At 36.7% G+C, this 18012-nt stretch overlaps 1 protein-coding gene and 1 long non-coding RNA gene across 2 annotated transcripts in view; one reads left to right on the top strand and one right to left on the bottom strand.

Annotated features, from left to right (window-relative positions):
- The window catches only part of LOC134656855 (uncharacterized), a 494896-nt gene that overhangs the window by 331795 nt on the left and 145089 nt on the right, over positions 1-18012 (bottom strand). The window lies entirely within an intron of this gene.
- LOC134657029 (uncharacterized) overlaps positions 14019-18012 on the top strand; it is a 39616-nt gene continuing 35622 nt past the window's right edge. Inside the window, exon 1 of the long non-coding RNA XR_010097584.1 lies at positions 14019-14056. This is a non-coding gene — a long non-coding RNA (uncharacterized LOC134657029). The remainder of the gene's footprint in view (positions 14057-18012) is intronic.

The following is an 18012-nucleotide window of genomic DNA, read 5'->3' as shown; positions in this document are numbered from 1 at the left end:
CTTAAGTGTCACAGACCCACAGACCAACCCCTATAGACAGAGCTTATAGGACGACCCGCGGTCACCACCCGTATGGTGCATAGGTCAAATATAATATCGCACCATCGCCGCTCCGATCAGTAGCGACCAAGCTTACGACCTGTTAGCAGTGTGCACGTGTCTAAGAAAATAAATCGTAAACTATTGAATTCTTGAGGAAATCATGGGATATTGCAGCGTAATATATGGTGTGGCAAGTCATCTTAGACTTCTACTTACAAAACAGATGAAATTACCTTCGACGGGAAAGTCAAATTCATTATTTCGTTGAAAATTGTTTCTTGTCCGCGGGGTTCATTTTATAGTGGTCAATAAGCTCAGGGCGAAGTATGTCCGTCCCTTTTCGTCAACTTGAAAATGCAATGTGCTATCCCTTTCACATTACGACTAGGGATGCGACGATGATGGTTTCGTCAGTTGCGCGAACTTCGTGCCTTCGTTCGTACCGTATTGTACCATTTTAAGAAATATAAAACAAAACTGTGATTCTCTTTTACTTTTAATTGAATATAATAATGTAATTAATCTGTAGTTTTAATATAATGGTAGTTTATCTTAAATATTAAGTAGGTATACGTATTTTCGTTTTTTGCTAGTAGTATAATCATTATAGAGTTCTAGTATTAAAATAAGAAATGGGTGAGTTTTTTTAGAATCGCGTAGGTGCGCAGTTAGGTCTCATGTCACCAGATGGGCCTCATGATGAACTTCAAAGAAGTGCGAGGGAACTAGGTGTTGGTTTGTGATAGGCATATGTTGTGTGGGTTTTTTAGAATCCTCTAGGAGATAAGTTAGGTCTCATGTCACGAGATGGACCCGACGATGAACTTCAAAGAAGTGCGAGGGAACTCGGTTTTGGTTTGTGATAGACATACGTCATCATCTTCTCCGCGTTGTTTCGGCTTTTGCCACGGCTCATGGGTACCTAGGGTCCGCTTGGCAACTAGTCCCGAGAATTGGCGTAGGCTCTAGTTTTTACGAAAGCTTCTGCTATCTGACCTTCCAACCCAGAGGGTACACTAGACCTTATTGGGATTAGTCCGGTTTCCTCACGATGTTTCCTTTACCGAAAAGCGACTAGTAAATATCTAATGATATTTCGTACATAAGTTCCAAAAAACTCATTGGTACGAGCCGGGTTTCGAACCCGCGACACTACTCAGAATAACAAACCATTTCCATTTTTACTGAGAAAAAAACAATGTACCAAATTTTTTTGGCCTATTTCATTATGTTTTTAATAGAACACTATAATGACCGTAACAAAACGGAAAGTAAATTGTATGAACTTTCGGTGACAATTTTTTCTCGTATTAGGATTGAAAGAGATCGCGATTTTAAGTGGAAATAATATAAAGGTCTAAAGTTTAAAATGCAAGATGCGGGAACAACTTTAAATATAAATGCCATTATGTTAAGTAAAATTTTTAGATTTTACCTTTATTTGTACTTTGCTAAAATATTATTAGTCAATAATATTCTTAAATAAGTTTACTTTAAGTACCTAAACTAAATGATAACAATTTTACCACAATAAATTACTGTACCACTGTACCACTGTCCGTAATGAACGTGTCCCATCCCTACGCTGACACGTGACATCGCGCCATATTTGAAACGACCAATCGCAACGCCGTGAGTACCCCTCCCGCACCTCACAGTTTGGTGAGTTGCGTCGCGAACAAAATGACCAATATTAGGTTTCTATAGGCGGTATTCTATGCACAGACCCTACTGGCGCTTAAGTCCTTTATGACAATTTCTGCCTATTTTAAATTGTTCAAAAAAAAAAGAAACCGAATAATTATATCGGACTACCGAATTTTCACGAGAATCAGTTGAGAAATGTGATATGCAAAGGAGAAGAATTCGGACATACGAAAGCATTTTTGCCCAAGTTGAAACGGAGACCTTCGCCAACGCTCGGTCAATGATGGTTTAGGTACAGCTAGCTGCAGAGAAAAGGTACCACCCCTGCATACAATTATCTATCTGGTCGTACCTTTTCTCTGCAGCTGACTGTACACCTATAAAAATGGTTGTCCCTGCTGTAATTTTATACCGGTACCGTACTTTGTATTTCAACCGGTATAGTTTTACCTTCAAAACGAACCGGTATTGATAAATAATAACGGTACCATACCGCTTATACCGTAAAGAAAGCATGATGCAGTCTCTGCTTTGCACAATTATTGTGTGGACAAAATTCTTATAATCACCGAAACATACATACCTACGCACATAATGTCATTGAAATAAAACATTGTTATTTTATAGTAAATTTATATAATACTCGATATATACACATAACAATAACCAGACCGCAGCGGTATTAGCCTGTAAGCTTCATCTCTTGTCTCCAAATCCGCAAAAACTAGTTAGTACTAAATGCTGGTCTTGCTGTTATTTTATTCTTGAAGATTATGGCTTGTTTCTTGATTATTGAGAACAGCACGTAATCGCACACATATAGACGGAACGAACGGCAACAAAGTAGGTGTAGACACTAAGACTTTCAGGTATTAAACGAATTACGCTTCGTATTAATAGGTAAGTAATATTTAAATGAATATATAATATTCTCTAACGTAAATACAAGATTACAATTCACATCAAATGTCATTGACGTACAGAAGTCATATACTTTTTTTTAATGACGCAAAATTGATACCAGCATAATGAAAATCAATCCCAATCAGTAAAACGAGTCTTTAAACTTTTTTCATTTTAAGCGGTTTTTGAAGGAACAAGTTACTTAAATTCAATTGTAATCGTATTGTTTTAGCATAGTTTACTGCTGTTTTCGATCGTTACGACCTGTAAATAACAACAAATCAAATTTTAAATAAATTTATTTACCCTATTTTTTGAAATACAATTTATCTACTGGTATACATTTTCGTATGCGTATATGATGAAATGTCTAAATAATGTCAAAAACGAGCTATGACGACGTACACGTCTGCTTCGATCCAAGGCCAGCGGCCATCTGACTCGAAGAAGAATTTTGAGTGATGTCGTTAATGTATGGAAATTGTACGAAAGTTTACATTTGGGATTGAATTTCTGTGTTGTATTTGTGAGTAAAAATATAAGTAGATAATAATTTGCTAGTTTAGTTATCTAGCTTTCAAAATCACACAACAACTCAATTACTGTTAAAGGCAAAACTGTAATGCGTGTTGCTCAAACGGAACTCCATATTTTGATTTTTGGATACTTTTAGTGTCGATTTGTAGAGAATTACAGCAAATAAAAAATATTATGCCGTGAAGAGCCGGTACACGGCTTCTTCGTGAACAAATTTACGTATAATTTAATGCAGTTATTAAACATTTCTTGAACAAATTGATTGTACAAAGTGAGCTCTAAATCGAAAACGTCATATACCGTCCCCTTAAACGACCGATAGCCATATAAAAAATGAAATATTTTACACAAAGATAAACATCACGATCATTTAAGCAACAACTAGTACACAACAGCCACAACCTATTTGCAATTAGGATCCGCATTAAATTAAATTATGTCTAATTGTGTTGCCGTTACGATAGGGTTGTCAACTTGTCATCTGTGTTTGTTTCAAGTCAGCTAATTCATGAGATAATACTGTATTATAATAAAACACACCCTTAATTAATTTAAAAAACATCCTGACGTCTCTAACTTTTTACTATCACTCGGCATCACGAGTTACTATAAATTAAAAATATTACGTGTATCAAAAATCCGTGATTTAATTAGATTTAAAAAGGCGATTTTATTCATTTTTGCAATCAGTTTGCCTGCGAATTGGAGCCAAAATATGCTCCGCCCACACCTGTGCTTGCGGCAAGGACGTGGACCAGCTAGGTCGACATGGCCTCTCTTGCATCAAAAGCGCCGGCCGTTTATATCGCCACGGCACCATTAATGATTTGATACGGCGGTCGCTTGCTACCGTTTCTGTGCCTGCTACTTTAGAACCCTCAGGCATGGCGAGAGACGATGGCAAGCGACCGGACGGAGCCACATTGGTGCCGTGGAGACTGGGTAGGCCTTTGGTGTGGGACGCTACATGCGTAGACACCTTTGCGCAGTCCCACATCCAGGCTACCCGGGCACAGGCTGGCGCTGCTGCCGACCAGGCCCAACTACTCAAGCGCCGCAAATACTCATCTTTACTGCACGATTATGAGTTTGCGGCGCTTGCAGTAGAAACAATGGGTCCTTGGTCGGCGGACATGAAAACTTTCATGGGGGACCTGTCGACACGGCTGGTCGACGCCTCGGGAGACCATAGGGCTGGCGCTTACCTCTCCCAGCGCATATCGCTGGCAATACAGAGAGGTAACGCAGCCAGCGTTATGGGCTCCATGCCGCAGGCGGACGTTTTAGAAGGGGTGTTCTTTTTATAACTTCTTTTTATATTCATCTTTTTTTATTAGTATATTTTAGTTTTAATATAATATTGTAAGTATTAGTTTAATTTTTTAAGTAGGTTTATTTTAATTTTAGTTTAGTTTTTAAATATTTAATTTATAGTTAGTTATTATATTAATAAATGAATCCCTCTTTTCTTAAATGTATTATATTAAAAAACAATTTAACTACCTATATCTATGTTAGTGTACAATATGTAAAAGAATAAATACCATTAAAATAGCAGTTTTTTTACATTAGAGTGATTTAAGTACCTAGTGACAGGAGTTTTTTTTAGTTTTAAGTTTTAATTAATTCAATAAAAACAATATTTCATTTCACAGGACTCATAAATCTCATCATGTAAAATATTTCAATCAAAAACACAATAAGTAAATATTACCTACCTATAAATATTATAATTTACATAAAGTGATTTAAAATATTGATTTTATTGAAATAAAAAATATATTACTTTTGTAGCCTATTTGCAGATAAGATTTTGGTTTGATATTTGATCAGCGATGATACATGCATGTTCTAATTTTCCGACATCGCGACATCACCCAAATTGTCAACCCTAAGAATGTTTAGAGTTAATCAGAGCTAATACACAGTTTACTCAGGTTATTGGCTCCATTTAGACTAAATAGTTGCTCTAAATACCACTTAGTATTCCGGGATTCTTAGTCGACAAGATTGTCCCAAAAGCAACTTTGTATATTGCCAAATGAAGTTGAAATTTTGTACAAAGTAGTTACAAAATAGATATGGTGCAAAAGTATTCATGATTAATAATCTATTTAAAATTATGTAACGTAATAAGATCATGACAACAGCGCTTAGACAGGGGTTTTTCTACAAAACCATCATCTTCCTCGCGTTGTCCCGGCATTTTGCCACGGCTCATGGGAGCCTGGGGTCCGCTTGGCAACTAATCCCGGGAATTGGCGCTAGTATTTACGAAAACGACTGCCATCTGACCTTCCAACCCAGAGGGGGAAACTAGGCCTTATTGGGATTAGTCCGGTTTCCTCACGATGTTTTCCTTCACCGAAAAGCGACTGGTACTTACATATTTTGGGTTCTTACTGTTATGGGTTCTCTTCATTCACTAAACAAGCTAAAGCACTTTTTGCCCATTAAGACTAAAATTCTCCTTAAACACTCTAATTCTACCTATAATTGATTATGGTGATGTGTGTTATCCGGACCTATCTGAAGAACTTCTTAATAAGTTGGATCGCCTTCTCAATAACTGCATTCGTTTCATTTTTTGCCTGCGTAAGTACGATCATGTCTCTGCGTACCGCTCCCAGCTTGGCTGGCTTCCCATCCGTCAACGACGCAGTGTTCGCATGCTTTGCTCTTTATACTCTGTCCTTAACGATCCACTCTCTCCTGTATACCTCAAGTCACTCTTTCAATACTACGGCGTTTCTCGCGACCGTCAGCTTCGCTCTTCTGGCAATATGTCTTTATCCATCCCTCCACATCGTACTGGCTTCATGTCAGATTCGTTCTGCGTGCAGGTAGCGCGCCTTTGGAACCGACTCCCCCTTAGTATTAAAAATGCCCCAAACAAGTTCGCTTTTAAGAAATCGGTACGTGCTTTCTTTGCTGGTAGAATGAAGGATTCCTAGTTTTAGTTATATAATTTATATATTTTATTGTATATATTTAAATTGTTAGGTATATGTATTTATATTATATGTATCGTGTATATTATGTGTGTTAAATTTTTTAAATTAGCTTTGCGGTTTATATTAAATTTTGTTAGTAGTAGTAGCAGTTGCACCGCCCACAATCTCTCTGCTTTGCCTTAAGGTTGACTGGTAGAGAATGCTTTTGGCATTAAGTCCGCCTTTTGTACGATAAGTTTTTCTTTTGTGCAATAAAGTTTAAATAAATAAATAAATATCAAATGATATTTCGTACATATACGCTCTTACGGCTAGGCCACCAGCGCTTTTTTACAGCACCATTTCTTCAAACTTTCACATTGTACCGCGAAACAGTAACCTATTTTATTGCTCAAGGGTTAACTGGAAGAGATCCCTGAAAGGGATCAGTTCGCCTTTGTACTAACGATGTGTGTTCTTTCATGTTTTATGTTTCTTTTTGTACAATAAAGTATTTTACTACTACTACTACTATTTTATGAGCAATCTCGGGCTATAAACTCGATAAGTGGGTTTTAAGCGAGATGCATCATAAAGCGTCGTCAACATAAGCTTCTGCTCCACTGGTACAGTTACCTGCAATAATATGTTACTCTTCGAAGGCCGCAAAAATAGTTTATACGACAACGGTTTCACTCACTTGAATTTTTAATCGCTATTGGCGACATGTTTCGGGCCCTTCGCGGGTCCATCCTCAGGCTCGAGTGCTCGCGGCGACTGCAACTCGTCGCCAATAGCGACTAAAAATTCAAGTGGGTGAAACCGTTGTCGTATAAACAGTTTAAAATATGTCTCACGAAAGTTTAATATCGATGGCCGCAAAATTATGTGACACGCTCTTATGGCTCTACAAATAAGATCGTGTGAGATATTTTTGCGGCCTTCAAAGAGTAACATATTAATGCAGGTGACTGTACAAGTATTAAACGATGGTTGCCCGATACACGAAGATTAATATTTTTGTAGTTCCCTTCTTCGGTCTCGGTGGGTATACTAGATATGATTGAGTTTAAAAAAATGTTAAATATTAAAATATAGTTTGCCAAAGGACTGTTTGTGAAATTAAATATGTGTACAAAACGCGAGAGCTTAAAGTGTTATATGCCAAAGGACTGTCTCATTTCAAACATAGACAGAGAGAATCATACTATATTTGTCTTACGCCAGTACTATAGTACTCAAAAGAAAAGGATGACTATAGTTCGTAAGTTCTTATTTGTGTATGAATTAAATAAATAAATTATGAATTATGAATGTTTTTCAAGGAACAAGAAAATCTTCAAAAACTTTCCCGCTTTTTCACACTAATTCAAGTCGACGCAAACTCCGATGTAACGGCGCCTGTCGTGTCTTAACAATAACCTTGTCTTTGGTAAACAAACTTATACAAAAAATACTTTATAAGTATATGGATAAGGTTGAAAATATGACAAAACGTTTTGATAACAGGCCAAGTTGAATGCGGCCGGTACAAGAATAAACGAGGTGTAATTTCATAAATCACTTGTCATTATTTGCCGGCTTTGGAAAAGTTTAAAAGGTCAAAGGGCACTATTAGAAAACAGCAGTAAGTACCTACATGTTTTTATTTTATACTTTTCCTTTTTGTTTGATCTGATGTTAATGCCATGCATGTTGTGGGTATAAATATAAAGAATTTATCTATCTATCTACCTATAATAATAGGTAATAGGTAAGGTAGGTAGCTAATTAATAAATTAGCTTTGAAAAAAATCATTATTTCAGTTATATGGGTAAAGTACATGTTTTTAGGGTTCCGTAGCCAAATGGCAAAAAACGGAACCCTTATAGATTCGTCATGTCTGTCTGTCTGTCTGTCCGTCTGTCCGTCTGTCTGTCCGTCCGTATGTCACAGCCACTTTTCTCCGAAACTATAAGAACTATACTGTTGAAACTTGGTAAGTAGATGTATTCTGTGAACCGCATTAAGATTTTCACACAAAAATAGAAAAAAAACAATAAATTTTTGGGGTTCCCCATACTTCGAACTGAAACTCAAAATTTTTTTTTCATCAAACCCATACGAGTGGGGTATCTATGGATAGGTCTTCAAAAATGATATTGAGGTTTCTAATATCATTTTTTTCTAAACTGAATAGTTTGCGCGAGAGACACTTCCAAAGTGGTAAAATGTGTGTCCCCCCCCCCCTGTAACTTCTAAAACAAGAGAATGATAAAACTAAAAAAAATATATGATGTACATTACCATGTAAACTTCCACCGAAAATTGGTTTGAACGAGATCTAGTAAGTAGTTTTTTTTATACGTCATAAATCGCCTAAATACGGAACCCTTCATGGGCGAGTCCGACTCGCACTTGGCCGCTTTTTTTTTATACGAAGATGGAACAGACATTTTTTATAATGATTTATTCTACCAAAGCCTTCTAACTTAGACTTCTTTGCCAGACACGAATAGCAATTGTTGATCGATATAGAAGACGAAACTTTGACTTATCTATTACTATTTTTATTTTATTATGTCTCTAGATTGTTATATTTCAGAGTCTGCCCAACCCGCGGTTTAATTAAAACAATTAGTAGTATAGCCTGATTCCATTGAATAGTCTGATTCAGGTCGATTTAATTGCATCGAGTAATATAATTATGCATATGGAATCGTGAATTCAGTATGAGTTCACAGCTTTGGTTTGTATTTTAAGCAGGCACACTACTATAAGTATATAAATTATAAGCTGAAATAGATGTCATATATTAACCCTGGCAAGACTAAAAAAAGTCGTCAATACAGGCCTCATCTCCAATCTATAGTCCTAAAAATACTGTACAAGAAAAAAATACAAAAAGATGACGTTATCGGATATTTTCTCTGAGACTATAAATATAAAGGGTTAAAGAAAAATTGACGGAGCCCTCCATCCAGTGAGTGAGTTCATTCAATTCATTTTTCATTTAAGTAATTACCCTTATATAATGAACAATATTTTTTACTCATTTAACAATACCGGTAAGGTTTCACATTGGCCATTTCTTTCATTATGTCTGATCGGGAACAATGTTAACATCGGTCCATTGAGAGCTTATTATCGGTCGTTAAAACACCGTAGCGTAGAATTCAATGATCGGAGTCGTTAGGCTGATTTGGTTCAATGGATGCCAAAAATGTATCGGTGCCTTGGGTAAATAGGTACCCCTACAGCATTTTTAGGACGTTTTAAATCTCTCTCAGAAAGTTTTAACTCAACTAAAAATTTCCAAGGAGGAAGGAAATTTTTTTGGAATTCTTTTGGATACTTTTTATGTACCTTTTTAGCCATTGATAAGGGTAAACGTACTAGTGCTCGATATGCTAATGCCCAATAGATGACACCCTGCTGTCACCTCTATTGACAATGACTTAAGTTTCAAGATGATGTACTGGTACCGCGTCGAGCACCAGTACGTTTATCTTATCTCAGGAAGGTTTATTGCAATATGATGATCAAAGTAAAATTTTTAACGGACTTAAAAATTTCCAAGGTTTACCTATGTCTTCCGTCACGTAAAATTTAGTCATTTTGAACTGAACTTATTGTTCAAGGTGTTATAGTTTATTGCTCACAAACTCTGACCTAGTTTACTAAAAATATATGATTTTATTAAATTATACAACGGGACTTAATCGCGTATCTAAGTTTTAAGATTTACCTCCGACGTTTCGAGGACGGCGTTGTCCCCGTGGACACGTCCTCGAAACGTCGGAGGTAAATCTTAAAACTTAGATACGCGATTAAGTCCCGTTGTATAATTTAATAATGTGTAAAAATCGTGAAAGTTTAAATCAATATATGATTTTCAAAATGCCTACACACATAAAACTTGAATAACTTGATCAATAAATGAAGTTACGAGACAAGTTAAGCAGTTTCTCGACATGAACTCTGCGACTCGAAATTATCCGTGATATAAACTTTTGTTATAGCTTTATGAATGAATAAATTATGCAAATTGGGTACTAGCACTAATTTACAATTCAATACATTGAATGCATTTCGCATTTTGTTATCTGTGCAAAAGACTTTTACAATGTAGTGTTTCATAAATAATTTTGTGATCCATGTATTTGAATTCGTTAAAACGACATTTCTTATTTAAAAAAATGTAAGAGTAAATTCAGCTTATTATCATTCCGGTTAATATCATTTCTATTCTCTATATAAATACAGAATAAAATTGGAAACGTAATCAGAGATTTCCTTTTCTAAATCAATAGTTTTAGAAAAGGAAATTTGTTATTTCAATGCAATACAAAAATACATTTAAAAAAGCTTTCTACCTCACGAAGGGGTGCTTGTCTTGCAAGTTTATGGGCGTTTTTTTTTGTGGCCCCTACACTTTTATTTTCAAATTTGGGATTTTTTATGTTATTTCTACTCAGAATCACGAGCTCTTTCTATCTTAAAAGGAGAAAAAAGTGCCCCAAAATTTCCATACATTTTACGATCTTTCCATTCCGCGACCGCCATACAAAGTCTATGAAAAATGGTGACGTAATGGAAATAAAAACCTTAGGACACTTTTTTCTCCTATTAGGAGAAGATAAGGAAAAGAGCTCGTGATTCTGAGTAGAAATAACATAAAAAATCCCAAATGTGAAAAAAAAGTGTAGGGGACAACAAAAAAAAACGCCCAGTAATGTCGCAACAGTAAAGCACTTTCAGTAGTCACCTTATCGAAGAAATACTTGGAATATTCATGAAGTCGTTATCATCATCTTCCTCGCGTTGTCCCGGCATTTTGCCACGGCTCATGGGAGCCTGGGGTCCGCTTGGCAACTAATCCCAGTAATTGGCGTGGGCCCTAGTTTTTACGAAAGCGACTGCCATCTGACCTTCCAACCCAGAAGGTAAACTAGGCCCGTATTGGGAATAGTCCGGTTACCTCACGATGTTTTCCTTCACCGAGAAGCGACTGGTAAATATCAAATGATATTTCGTACATAAGTTCCGAAATACTCATTGGTACGAGCCGGGATTCGAACCCGCGACCTCCGGATTGCAAGTCGCACGCTCTTACCGCTAAGCCACCAGCGCTTCATGAAGTCGTTATATGAATGTAAAAGTTATATTTTCGCAAAAAACTAGAGATTTAATTATAGTAATTTAGCTGCCGAAAGAGAAAATTACTTACAAAAAACAAACGCCTTATTATATTTCGACTCAAATCTCCACATTCAGCCCAATATAGTACGCCATCAAGAAAAAACTGGAATTTAGCCAATAATGAGACATTTCGTTCCAAACTGTTGCCTATAATTGAACACTTCCCCTCTAAATGACCCGCAACAGACTGTAGAAGCAATTAAGACTAATCTCATCTAAATTGTGACCATAAAATCCGAATCTTACGTTTTTTAGGGACACTAAAATCTCAAATACCACTTAAACAGGCTGAAAATACTGGGGATAGAATGGAAATTTCTAGAGGCGTCTATTACCTTTCACTTAATTAATCGAGTTACCGACACTTTTGTCATTCTTAAATTGTTTTTTTATTATTTATTTATTTATTTTAATCTTTATTGCACAATACATGAAGGTACAAATGGCGGACTTAATGCCTTAAGGCATTCTCTACCAATCAACCAATCCAATTTCCAACTACCAATCCAATTTTTTATGGAATAAGACTTAATTGATTAAAATAAAGGAGATAAGATTCCACATACTGCCTTTCGAGAGATTTAATACGAGCGAACGAACACTTTGACATCAAAACGATATTATTGTCTAAATTATTTTACTTAGTAATCAATCGCGCATGTATTTTACTCGTACTTGGCGCGGGCGTGACGCACGAGCGAATCAGAACAAAATTACATCATTTGGATACCAAAATGTAAGTTTGAATTGTCCTCCGGTCTCGTACCTACATCTTCTACAGTTCCATTAAGCGACTGACTGGCACGGAACGACAGTCGCCGATCGATTGCAGTCTAATCTATCACGGCACAGACGCGCCCTCCGCAGAATCCCGTATAATTACTTACTAGAATATTTCCTATGAATCAGAATTAAGTAGGTACCTACTGTACAGTTGCTCAACAGTACCTATCGTGTAAAACAGTGGTTTAATTCTTGATAGCGTTCGAAAAACTACTATTAAGTATAAGTATTATGATAAAGAGACAGCTAATCTAAATCCAAATAATTAAAATAAAATATTACTGGTGCGTCTTAAGTAGGTATATTATTAAAATCAATGATTTTAGACCTTCGAACTATTTTATGAAAATATATTGTTTTTTTTTCTCTTAGAAGTCCCACTACTATATTTAAGTTATAAATTGAAATAGATATCATAGGTACTTACACTAAAGAAAATGTGACCATATCCACCGGTGGCCGAGGCAGGAATCGAACCCGCGTCTTCACCGCGTAAGCTGGATTTGGTCGAATTTTCTTTAGTGACATGATATCTTGCCCATCCTCACCTAAGGTGCCCAAACCTGGTCATTAACTGAGGCGCAGAAATCCCGGCTCAAGGTTTGCCAAAGGGCAATGGAGCGAAGTATCCTGGGTGTCCGAAGGTCTGACAGGGTGAGGAACACAGAGCTTCACTCCAAAACCCGAGTCGTTGATGTTGGGGTGAAGACCGCCAGGCAAAAGTGGGACTGGGCTGGACATGTCTGCCGGATGCATGTTGACAGATGGGCCAAAATAGCCACTAGCTGGCATCCCCAGTGTAGTCGAGGCAGAGGCAGACCGAGAAAGAGATGGCGGGACGACTTGGATGCATTCCAGCGGGATTGGCGGGATCTTGCTCAGCACAGGGAGGATTGGAAAAGGAGAGGGGAGGCCTTTGCCCAGCAGTGGGACACACACATAGGCTAATAAAAAAAAAGTATGATATCTATTTTGGTTTATGATTTTACTACTTATTTAGAAAGAAGTGAATCATAAACAACATTGACGCAACATGACCTTCCATTTGTACCATTGTAGTCGACATAACACAAACAAGCTCAACTCCAGACATTATTCTTCCAGAATCACAAAATAGACGTGGCGTACATGTCACGTTGGGGGCAAAAAGCCACCGAGAGAAATCGTCGCCCCATCTCACGGTATCGTATTGTGAACAGTAGGTTAGAATATAATAGAATAGATTTATTTGTATTAATTGTACATCGTCAGATCCAAAAATTATTTACAATTAGAAGAACAAAACAATTATTCAATTAGGTAATGATAAGTACATTTATATGCAAGTCAATATGTTTTCATGTAAATTAATTAGATTAAATATAATGAGCGATACTAAACATAAATTAATGTAAACTATTTTTTTTTAATTTAAATTGATTAATTTAAATTACTTTCAGTTGTTATCCAATTGTAATTTAAATTATATGGCAATCAATGCTGCTTTATAAGTCATTAACAGTCTTGCTTCTAATAAAATTGGGATTATTTATATACCTAAATAACTAACGTGTGATTCATTGATATTTTGAATACGCCTCTATGAATTCACATACCCATGATAAGTACTAAAGGGAAACTAGAGTACGTATTTTGTCCAATCCTGATTTCCAATGAATTACAACATTGATAAACGGGATTTGACGATAATGCACAGCATAAAAATAAGTTGGTAAGATTTGAAAATGAAAAGCCGAAATCGTAATCGTTTGGATTCACATTTTCTTTTATTCTTGCTCAGAATTACATAAACTGTACTATCTATAGGAATAGAGAAGCGCTGGTGGCCTAGCGGTAAGATCGTGCGACTTGCAATCCGGATGTCGCGGGTTCGAACCCCGGCTCGTACCAATGAGATTTTCGGAACTTATGTACGAAATATCATTTGATATTTACCAGTCGCTTTTCGGTGAAGGAAAACATCATGAAGAAACCGGACTAATCCCAATAAGGGCCTAGTTTATCCTCTGGGTTGGAAGGTCAGATGGCAGTCGCTTTCGTAAAAACTAGTGCCCACGCCAATTCCTGGGATTAGTTGCCAAGCGGACCCCAGGCTCCCATGAGCCGTGGCAAAATGCCGGGACAACACGAGGAAGATGATGAAGATGATGTACTATCTATAGGAATACAGATACAACGGACGGATGTCGGAGGTTTACACCCAAAGTATTTTCTTCTTTTAGGATTATAAAATCTTACTGTTTTAACAATATTTACTGCGCAAAGTCGTACATCATAAGAGTGTCGCCGTCACCATAGAGAAATAAGTAAGACAAGAGTGCTCACTCCATACATCAGTTCAGACTATTAATTTCAGTGTCTACATCTAGCATCGAGTAGCGGAACTATCAGTACTGCTACTCGACAATAGATGTAGCACCGACCGGAAAGTCTTATCTCAACAGTATAAGACTTTCCGGTCGGTGCTACATCTATTGTCAAGTAGCAGTACTGATAGTTCCGCTACTCGATGCTAGATGCTAATAGTCTTTTTGGTACTAAAACTGATGTATGGAGTGAGCACTCTATGTATTTTTTTTCTCTATGCCGTCACTCAAGTCCCCGCGACGTCACGAAAAAGCCCCGGAATTACTTAGAATTGTTGATATGTATTTGCCTCCTGCTGGCAGTTGGCTTTCAACGTAGAATATTTAAACCATGTTTTCACATGAAAGCTAAGCCCTTAACCTAATTGTCATTAACTTGAAAGTGATTCGATTGTCCCAAATAAATATATACTTTTATGGAAAATATTTATAAAACGAACAATTCCTGGATAGGTCAGTTCAGTTACTAAAAGCTGCAAACTCATTCTTCTTTTTCATTCATACTTCAAACAAAATGCTATTATTTGAGAAAGCTAAGTTATATAATATTTTACCTGATAATGTTCAACCAATGATCTCGAACTACATGAAAATATATTGATTTGTGAACACGTGAGGCACTTCTGTAGTTTTTACCTGAAATCAAGAAAAAATGTACATTTATTTTCCATTAAGGTAAGAAAATATTTTTTTTATATAGTAAAAATAAATCTGAAAATTATTGTTAAAATTGGTTGAAGAAGCATAAAATGTGTGCATAACTAATTTTCTGTTCATTTCCATTCTAAAGCTATTAACACAGGATTTTATATGGTAAACCTTAAAGTGCACAGATTACTCGAAGCGCATCTAGAACTCATTGATTTATAACTGATTAATTGATTATACGAACGAGTTTAACGTGCAAGTGATATCATAATAAGATCAAACTTAAACCAATTTGCAAGTCCGAATCGACATTGGGCTTTAAGTTTTTTTTTTTTTTTTCATTTATTTAGGTAAACAAACAGCCACTACAAGTTATACTTATTACACTAATTACCATAATATCTACCATATGTGTGGCCCACGGCGCTTACCACTAATTAGTATGAATAATGTTCATTCAGAGCTAAACTAATCACCGTTAGTCTTAAGGGCTCCCGGTGTCAACAACAACATAGAATGGTTAGTTATATTTATATATTTGGTAGGTACTGGAAATACATTATAAGTAAGAAACTAGAAGAAGTACCTACTTAAATTGTAGGGTTTGTTAAAACATCAATAATACGTTTTTTATAAACACTTAAACTACAACCAAAAATATCTACGTGATTAAATTTTTTATTGTAAGTATAGACAAGTCTGCGTAGAGGAGCGCGCTCACCAGCGTGCGTGCGGCAGCGGCCGGTTACAAACAGCTGGTGCGGGCGCGCCTCTCGCTGCCTACTGCGACTGGGTACTCTATAACTGAGTTTGTTGTTAAGAGCAATACAGTCAAACTGATTATTACAGATGCCGTATAATACTTTTGCTTCAAGTAACGAGCGTCTGGAACTAAGATCTAACATACAATATTTTTTTAGTAACTCTGGATAAGATAATCTACTGCGATTACAACGATAGTACCTACATAGTATTGAGAGAAGTTAATTCACAAAGACGGCAAAGTTTTTCACCTACCTACTTAAATTTCTTTGCTACAAGTCAAATTAAACCAAATAAACCAGAACTCCCTCCTCGGAAAGTATGCCAAAGTGGTCGAAGCTGAATACAAAATGTATTATTCCAGCACAAGTGCTACATTTCACTTGTAAATCAGTCACCGAAGCCAACAATAATACGTATTGCATAAAAGGACTTGTACGGCTACCATCAGTTTGGCACTGATATAAACGCCATCGAGAACGTAATTTACTTTCTATACATCTCGCTCGTACTCGCATATAAGTGCAAACGAGATGTATAGAAAGTAAATTACGTACGTTCTCGATGGCGTTTATGTCAGTGCCAAACTGATGGTAGCCGTATTTATTGTACTCTATGTAGTGTATAAGTATACACTAGTGTGTTGCGTAATACGCAATGCGTATTTACAACACTATAGTTTGACTATTCCTACTAATATTATAACTCCGATAGTAACTTTCTTATCGCATAAACCACTGAACTGCGGGCGCAGCACGGTTTCATTTTTATCACCTATCACTATGCGCGTCCCTTTCACACTTACATACTTGTTAGAACGTGACAGGCATGGTGACATGCGATAAAAACGCGATGTAGATAAAAAAAATATGGAGATAGTGTGAGGCCCGAGAAAGGACATAAGATAGTTGTTATCAATCATCATTATCATTCAGAAGCTGACAGAAGCTATTGGCAAGGTGCGAAGTCGGTGGAGGGGGAAGTGGCGCTGATCGTCATAAACACAGGTAATCTTATGGAATGTCCGACAATAGTACTAGCGGCAGCCGCTTGAACTAATTTTACTCCATAAGATTTAAGGTAGAAAGTCTGACAAAATGAGGGCAGCGCCAGTCGTGCACCTAGCGAATAGTTGAGAATAAATATACCCAATAACAAACCACAAATTGAATTGTCGCGGTAAATACTTGCAAATACTTAGTTGAACTATTAGATGTTCAACTCAATTAGATTCTTGAAGTGGATTAATTTAAGTGGCGAGCCGAACATTTAAATAATATACAAGGTGTCCCAAGAAGTAGTGATATACTGAAGCTGGGAGGTAGAGGACCTAGAGGGCTATCTGAATCACCCCCATGTATGTTCCGCGATTTTTCGTATTTTCGGAGTTATGATTTTTTTTAATTTTTCACCTATCGCCGAGTACGATGAGATTTTTATTTATGGTGACGTGAATTGCACTGGTCGCGTTTTTCAATCGTATCTCATGAAATTTGGTAAGCAGGTTGGATAATTTTTTTTATTTCTATTTAGTATGTTATTATTATTATTTTTGTTCAAAATGGCGGAGCCATGGTGGTCGGCGAGGTCTACAGCTCACAGAACTACTAGTATACTATTTAATACATATATTCACTCAATTCACTGCACATTTGAAAGTAACTATTTTCCTTTACTTCTTTTATGTCAAGTATAAAAGCTCAATAACAGCACCCGCAAAGTTCGTTATCGTCTCCCATTTCGGCCGGGAATGTGATCATTTTTCCCGAAGGACAATTAAAGAGATAGCGGCCATCAATCCAGTCACCCGATCCCGGTTTCGACATTCGACTTCCAGGATATCGGCTTTAGGAATTGGCATTGTTTACTTTCATCCGACTAAGTAATGAATGAAGAAGATCAGGTTTTAACTTTAAACTCAAAGTGTCGTTACATTTTTGTCATGTTCGCTTGTTATCACGTTTTGTACCGTAAAATGGGGTTAGTAGGGTCAAAACTGCCCTAGTAGCACGGTCGCATTTTTATCATTTATCACCATGCCTGTCACGTTCTAACAAGTACGTAAGTGCGAAAGTGACGGGCTTAGTGATAGTAGATAAAAATGGAACCGTGCTGAGCCCGCTGAAATTCAAACCTCGATAACATTTTATTTTTACATATGAAAACTGAATGGTGTATAATATATAATAAGTGTTCCGGACGGTTGTAT

The sequence above is a fragment of the Cydia amplana genome, chromosome 19 (assembly GCF_948474715.1).
Source record: "Cydia amplana chromosome 19, ilCydAmpl1.1, whole genome shotgun sequence".
Taxonomy (NCBI): domain Eukaryota; kingdom Metazoa; phylum Arthropoda; class Insecta; order Lepidoptera; family Tortricidae; genus Cydia; species Cydia amplana.
The sequence above is the reverse complement of the archived record's forward strand: the minus strand, read 5'-3'. Positions and strand labels throughout refer to the sequence as shown.